Genomic DNA, 8,583 nt, shown 5'->3' with positions numbered 1-8,583 from the left:
TGGATATCGTTATGTTCTTACTTCACAGACGATTTGAGTAGATGTTGAGTATATTTACTTGATGAATCACGAGTCTGAATTATTGAAAGGTTCAAGTAATTTCAGGGTGAAGTTGAAAGATCGTCGTGACAAGAGGATAAAATATCTATGATATGATCATAGAGATGAATATCTGAATTACGAGTTTGGCACAGAATTAAGACATTGTGGAAATTGTTTCACAACTAATACAGCCTGGAACACCATAGTGTGATGGTGCACCCGAACATCATAACTGCACCCTATTGGATATGATGCATACCATGATGTCTCTTATCGAATTACCATGATAGTTTATGGGTTAGGCATTAAAGACAACCACATTCACTTTAAATAGGGCACCACGTAATTCCAATGAGAAGACACCGTATGAACTATGGTTTAGAGAAACCTAAGCTGTCATTTCTTAAAAGTTTGGGGCTGCGACGCTTATGTGAAAAAGTTTCAGGCTGATAAGCTCGAACCCGAAGCGGATAAAATGCATCTTCATAGGACACCCAAAACAGTTGGGTATACCTCCTGTCTCAGATCCGAAAGCAATAAGGGATTGTTTCTAGAATCGGGTCCTTTCTCGAGGAAAAGTTTCTCTCGAAGGAATTGAGTGGGAGGATGGTGGAGACTTGATGAGGTTATTGAACCTTCACTTCAACTAGTGTATAGCAAGGCACAAAGAGTTGTTCCTGTGGCACCTACACCAATTGAAGTGGAAGCTTATGATAGTGATCATGAGACTTCAGATCAAGTCACTCCCAAACCTCGTGGGATGACAAAGATGCATACTACTTCAGAGTGGTACGTAATCCTGTCTTAGAAGTCATGTTGCTAGACAACAATGAACCTACGAGCAATGGAGAAGCGATGGTGGGCCTGGATTCCGATAAATGGCTCGAGGCCATATAATCGGAGAGAGGATCCATATATGAAAACAAAGTGTAGACTTTGGAAGAACTACTTGATGGTCGTAAGGCTGTTGAGTGTAGATGGATTTTAAAAGGAAGACGGACAATGATGGTAAATGTCACCATTAAGAAAGCTCGACTTGTCGTTAAGATGTTTTCTGACAAGTTCAAGGAGTTGACTACGGTGAGATTTTCTCACTCGTAGCGATGCTAAGAGTCTGTTGGAATTATATTAGCGATTACTGCATTATTTATGAAATCTTGCAGATAGGATGTCAAAACATTGTTTCCTCAACGATTTTTCTTGAGGAAAGGTTGTATGTGATACAACCGGAAGGTTTTGTCAATCCTGAAAGATGCTAATAAGTATGCAAAGCTCCAGCAATCCTTCTGAGGACTGGAGTAAGCATCTCGGAGTTGGAATGTATGCTTTGATGAGATGATCAAAGATTTTGGGTGTATACAAAGTTTATGAGAAACTGGTATTTCCAAAGAAGTGAGTGGGAGCACTATAGAATTTCTGATGAATATATGTTGTTGATCGGAATTGACGTAGAATTTCTGGAAAGCATATAGGGTTATTTGGAAAGTGTTTTTCAATGGAAAGCCTGGATTAAGCTACTTGAGCATTGAGCATCAAGATCTATAAGGATAGATCAAAACGCTTAATAGTACTTTCAAATGAGCACATGCCTTGACGTGATCTTGAAGGTGTTCAAGATGGATCAGTCAAAGAAGGAGTTCTTGCCTGAGTTGTAAGGTATGAAGTTAAGACTTAAAGCTCGACCGCGGCAGAATAGAGAGAAAGGACGAAGGTCGTCCCCTATGCTTAAGACATAGGCTCTACAGTATGCTTTGCTGAGTACCGCACCTGAAGTGTGCCTTGCCGTGAGTCAGTCAAGGGGTACCAGAGTGATCCAAGAATGGATCACAGGACAGCGGTCAAAGTTATCCTTAGTAACTAGTGGACTAAGGAATTTTCTCGATTATGGAGGTGGTAAAAGAGTTCGTCGTAAAGGGTTACGCCGATGCAAACTTTGACACTAATCCAGATTATTCTGAGTAGTAAACTGGATTCGTATAGTAGAACAGTTATTTGGAATAAGCTCCAAATAGAACGTGGTGGCTACATCTAGGAGATGACATAGAGATTTGTAAAGCACACACGGATCTGAAAGGTTCGGACCCGTTGACTAAAACCTCTCTCACAAGCAACATGATCAAACCCAGAACTCATTGAGTGTTAATCACATAGTGATGTGAACTAGATTATTGACTCTAGTAAACTCTTTGGATGTTGGTTACATGGCGATGTGACCTGTGAGTGTTAATCACATGGCGATGTGAACTAGATTATTGACTCTAGTGCAAGTGGGAGACTGTTGGAAATATGCCCTAGAGGCAATAATAAATTAGTTATTATTATATTTCCTTGTTCATGATAATCGTTTATTATCCATGCTATAATTGTATTGATAGGAAACTCAGATACATGTGTGGATACATAGACAACACCATGTCCCTAGTAAGCCTCTAGTTGACTAGCTCGTTGATCAATAGATGGTTACGGTTTCCTAACCATGGACATTGGATGTCGTTGATAACGGGATCACATCATTAGGAGAATGATGTGATGGACAAGACCCAATCCTAAGCATAGCACTAGATCGTGTAGTTCGTATGCTAAAGCTTTTCTAATGTCAAGTATCATTTCCTTAGACCATGAGATTGTGCAACTCCCGGATACCGTAGGAATGCTTTGGGTGTATCAAACGTCACAACATAACTGGGTGACTATAAAGGTGCACTACAGGTATCTCCGAAAGTGTCTGTTGGGTTGGCACGAATCGAGACTGGGATTTGTCACTCCATGTAAGCGGAGAGGTATCTCTGGGCCCACTCGGTAGGACATCATCATATGCGCAATGTGACCAAGGAGTTGATCACGGGATGATGTGTTACGGAACGAGTAAAGAGACTTGCCGGTAACGAGATTGAACAAGGTATAGGGATACCGACGATCGAATCTCGGGCAAGTACAATACCGCTAGACAAAGGGAATTGTATACGGGATTGATTAAGTCCTTGACATCGTGGTTCATCCGATGAGATCATCGTGGAACATGTGGGAGCCAACATGGGTATCCAGATCCCGCTGTTGGTTATTGACCGGAGAACGTCTCGGTCATGTCTGCATGTCTCCCGAACCCGTAGGGTCTACACACTTAAGGTTCGATGACGCTAGGGTTATAAAGGAAGCTTGTATGTGGTTACCAAATGTTGTTCGGAGTCCCGGATGAGATCCCGGATGTCACGAGGAGTTCCGGAATGGTCCAGAGGTAAAGATTTATATATAGGAAGTCCTGTTTCGGCCATCGGGACAAGTTTCGGGGTCATCGGTATTGTACCGGGACCACCGGAAGGGTCCCGGGGGCCCACCGGGTGGGGCCACCTGCCCCGGGGGCCACATGGGCTGTAGGGGGTGCGCCTTGGCCTACATGGGCCAAGGGAACCAGCCCCAAGAGGCCCATGCGCCTGGGGAAACCCTAAAGGAAGAGTCCCAGCAGGGGAAGGCACCTCCTAGGTGCCTTGGGGGGGGGGAGGACTCCTCCCCTGGCCGCTGCCCCCTTGGAGATTGGATCTCCTAGGGGCTGGCGCACCCCCCCTTGGGATCCCTATATATAGTGAGGGTAGGAGGGCCTCTTGAGACACCCCCTTATGCCTTTGGTGCAGTCCTCCCTCTCTCCCAAGTTCTTCTCCTCTTCTGCAGTGCTTGGCGAAGCCCTGCAGGATTGCCACGCTCATCCACCACCACCACGCCGTTGTGCTGCTGCTAGATGGAGTCTTCCTCAACCTCTCCCTCTCTCCTTGCTGGATCAAGGTGTGGGAGACGTCACCGGGCTGTACGTGTGTTGAACGCGGAGGTGCCGTCCGTTCGGCACTAGGATCATCGGTGATTTGAATCACGACGAGTACGACTCCATCAACCCCGTTCACTTGAACGCTTCCGCTTAGCGATCTACAAGGGTATGTAGATGCACTCTCCTTCCCATCGTTGTTGGTCTCTCCATAGATAGATCTTGGTGACACGTAGGAATTTTTTTGAATTTATGCTACGTTCCCCAACACAAATATGGTTAGTTATAATCTTTGCTGGAAACTTGAATGCTAGCTTGACCTATTTACAACAACAAGAGCAAACAGAGTTTGTAAAAGTTTTTCTTTATTTCTTTCAGTTTGTCAACTGAATTGCTTGAGGACAAGCAAGGGTTTAAGCTTGGAGGAGTTGATACGTCTCCGTCGTATCTACTTTTCCAAACACTTTTGCCCTTGTTTTGGACTCTAACTTATATGATTTTAATGAAACTAACCCGGACTGACGCTATTTTCAGCAGAATTGCCATGATGTTGTTTTATGTGCAGAAAACAAAAGTTCTCGGAATGACCAGAAACTCCACGAAATATCTTACAATAAATAATAAAAAATCCTCGCCAAATATGAAGACCAGGGGGCCCACACCCTTTCCACGAGGGTGGGGGCGCGCCCCCCTACCTCGTGGGCCCCCTGGAGACCTCCCGACTCCAACTCCAACTCTATATATTTGCTTTCGGGGAGAAAAAAATAGGAGAGAAGATTTCACCGTGTTTTATGATACGGAGCCACTGCCAAGCCCTAAAACCTCTCTGGAGGGCTGATCTGGAGTCCGTTCGGGGCTCCGGAGAGGGGGATTCGTCGCCGTCGTCATCATCAACCATCCTCCATCACCAATTTCATGATGCTCACCACCGTGCGCGAGTAATTCCATCGTAGGCTTGCTGGACGGTGATGGGTTGGATGAGATTTATCATGTAATCGAGTTAGTTTTGTTAGGGTTTGATCCCTAGTATCCACTATGTTCTGAGATTGATGTTGCTATGACTTTGCTATGCTTAATGCTTGTCACTAGGGCCCGAGTGCCATGATTTCAGATCTGAACCTATTATGTTTTCATCAATATATGAGAGTTCTTGATCCTATCTTGCAAGTCTATAGTCACCTATTATGTGTTATGATCCGTTAACCCCCAAGTGACAATAATCGGGATACTTACCGGTGATGACCGTAGTTTGAGGAGTTCATGTATTCACTATGTGCTAATGCTTTGTTCCAGTTCTCTATTAAAAGGATGCCTTAATATCCCTTAGTTTCTATTAGGACCCCGCTGCCACGGGAGGGTAGGACAAAAGATGTCATTCAAGTTCTTTTCCATAAGCACGTATGACTATATTCGGAATACATGCCTACATTACATTGACGAATTGGAGCTAGTTCTGTGTCACCCTATGTTATGACTGTTACATGATGAACCGCATCTGGCATAATTATCCATCATTGATCCAATGCCTATGAGCTTTCAATATATTGGTTTACGCTTATTTACTTTCCGTTGCTATTGTTACAATCACTATGAAATACCAAAAACATTACTTTGCTTTCATTACTCTTTTGTTACCGTTACCATCACTATCATATTACATTGCTACTAAATACTTTGCTGCAGATACTAAGTTTCCAGGTGTGGTTGAATTGACAACTCAGCTGCTAATACTTGAGAATATTCTTTGGCTCCCCTTGTGTCGAATCAATAAATTTGGGTTGAATACTCTACCCTCGAAAGCTGTTGCGATCCCCTATACTTGTGGGTCATCATTTGCCACCCAGGCTCTAAGGGATCATTATGTTATTCATCCTGGAAACTTTCGTGTGCAGCCACAAGCCACTATGGGCTCTGGCATAGTTGAGTAAGTTGTGGCAAACCTTTCCATGATGGGCTAGCAGATGTAGGGGATTGTAGGTGTACCGACCTATCTATCGGTTAAGGGGACCTCTTCGAAAAGATTGTGTCTCGGTCATCCATTTCTGAAACATCATGTAGTGCGAGAAATTAAATGGAGGAGATCAAGTCTTGTGGGGAAAAGTCCCCGGTTATGGACATCTTGAGTATCTGGTACTTGAATTATTATGTTGATCTCCTCACCTTATTTAATTAATAATTTGTTGGGTTAATGTTAATTTGGGATTGAGTTGGGGTTACCTTCTCAATATTTTTTCAACAAACTTTGTAGTTAAATATTGTTGTAGGGAAAAATTAGCTTTATGCAAAATCAAACTTAGAGCCTCCACCAGCCAAATATGCATGTAGTGATAGCCATTATTCAGCATTGCTCTACAGTGTGAAATTGCCAGTACATTCAATGTACTGACCTGCATGGCTGCAACATCTCATGTTGTAGGATTCCTACGACGAGTAAGTGATACGTTTGGGTTACGATGTCTACACTCAACTTTGCCGTTGGTGTTGATGGGAATCCACAACTTTGTTGTTACTTTCGCTATATGGATTGAGGTAATAGTATTTACATTACTTTACGGATGTGATTTACCTCTGTTATAAATCCTCGAGTACCGTGTGTGTCAGCATATCGATCCATGGATGACACTTAAGCACAGAGACTTGACTGTCTGAGGTCAGGTCGCTACAAGATGGTATCAGAGCACATGTTGACTATAGGACGTGACCTCTAGAAACTAGCAAGCCCATATGAAAGATTTTCTCTAAATCCTTATTTTCAAAAAGATTTTCTATCTCTCTTCTTTTCCGAGCTTTATCAAATATTCCCTTTTAGTTAGACTATACTGAGGGAGTCCTGGACTAAGGGGTCCTCGGGCGTCCGGCCTGTCGGACATGGGCCGGACTGATGGGCTATATGAAGATACAAGACCGAAGACTCTCACCCATGTCCGGATGGGACTCTCTTTGGCATGGATGGCAAGCTTGGCGTTCGGATATGAAGATTCCTTTCTCTGTAACTGACTTTGTATAACCCTAGTCCCCTCCGGTGTCTATATAAGCTGGATGGTTTAGTCCGTAGGGGCAGAGAAAATCATAATCACATAGGCTAGACTTCTAGGGTTTTATCCATTACGATCTCGAGGTAGATCAACTCTTGTAATACTCATATTCATCAAGATCAATCAAGCAGGAAGTAGGGTATTACCTCCATAGAGAGGGCCCAAACCTGGGTAAACATCGTGTCCCCTGTCTCATGTTACCATCAACCTTAGATGCATAGTTCGAGACCCCCTACCCGAGATCCGCCGGTTTTGACACCGACATTGGTGCTTTCATTGAGAGTTCTGATGTGTCGTCATCAGAAGGTTCGATGGCTCCATCCATCATCTACAACAACGCTGCCTGGGGGGATGTCTTTCTCCCTGGCCAGATCTTCGTATTCAGCGGCTTCGCACTGCGGGCCAACTCGCTTGGCCATCTAGAGCAGATCGACAGCTACGCCCCTAGCCGTTAGGTCAGGTTTGGAAGCTTGAACTACATCGCTGATATCCGCAGAGACTTGATCTTTGAAGGATTTGAGCCCATGGCAGCTGCTCCCTGCCACCACAATGAACATCACCTAAATCTGTCATCGTACCATACCTAGGAGATTGCGCCTGTAAGCGCTCTAGCCCTAGATCCGGAGCAGCTTGCGCCATCCGAAGACAGGAAGCTTAACCCTGCCACGGAAGCCGCAGACTCAGCGGCGTTGGAGCCACACACAGACCCAACCTCGAGCGGGGTCTGCATCACCGGACTCCCGGATTCATCTGCGGCCACTGGTTCTGAACGACGTGCATCCGCGTCCACCGAGAGCCTTACCAGACACCGATCGTTGAATATAGTTTCGCGGACATCTTCCAACACTCACCTTTAGGCGATGTGCTAAACTCATTAAAACCCCTCTCTTTAGCAGGGGACTCATAGCTGAATTATATCCGGTTTGAACTAGGGGCTGATGATGGGGAATTTCGCTTCCCACCCACCTCCCACTTAATAGCCACTGTCGAAGATCTAACCGACATGCTCAACTATGATTCCTGAGACATCGACGGTATGGCCGACGATGCTGAAGAAGAGCATGCCCAAAACCCGCCATTTACCAGGTGCTGGACGCCCACCTCCTCCTACGACGTATACATGGTGGACACACCAAACGAGAATAGTGGCGATGACAAGGAAGATCCAGTCTCGGACAGGCCTCCTGAAATACAGCCGAAGCACCGACGTCAGCAGCGCCGCTCTAAGCCACGCCGCGGAAAAGACAACAATACCAACATAAACAATACTCCCGATGATGCCGAAGACAATGAAGACCCCGCCAAGCCAACCTCCGAATAGGAGAACGGGAAGATGGGAGAGTTAGCCTTGATGAACAAGCCATGAACGAAGACTTGGAGGACAACAATTACCTTCCGCTCTCTGAGGATGAGGTGAGCCTCGGCAATGAGGACTTTATCGTGCCTGACGAACCTCTCGAACAGGAGCGCTTTAAGCACCAGCTAATAGCCACTGCAAGGAGCCTGAAAAAGAAGCAGCAGCAACTTCAAACTGATCAAGATCTGCTCAACGATAGATGGACTAATGTCCTGGCAGCCGAGGAATACGGCCTCGAGCGACCACTCAAAAGTTACCCGAAGCGCAAATTACTACCTCAATTCGATGACGAGGTGCTGGAGCCCATGCCATCAGTGCACAATGCGGCTGACCGACCACCACGTGGCCGGGAAAAAGCGGCAACTCAAGCCGAACACCAGCCCGTACTACCTCCT

Source organism: Triticum urartu, chromosome 3A (assembly GCF_056163025.1).
Source record: "Triticum urartu cultivar PI428250 chromosome 3A, HENAU_Tu73, whole genome shotgun sequence".
Taxonomy (NCBI): domain Eukaryota; kingdom Viridiplantae; phylum Streptophyta; class Magnoliopsida; order Poales; family Poaceae; genus Triticum; species Triticum urartu.
The sequence above is the reverse complement of the archived record's forward strand: the minus strand, read 5'-3'. Positions refer to the sequence as shown.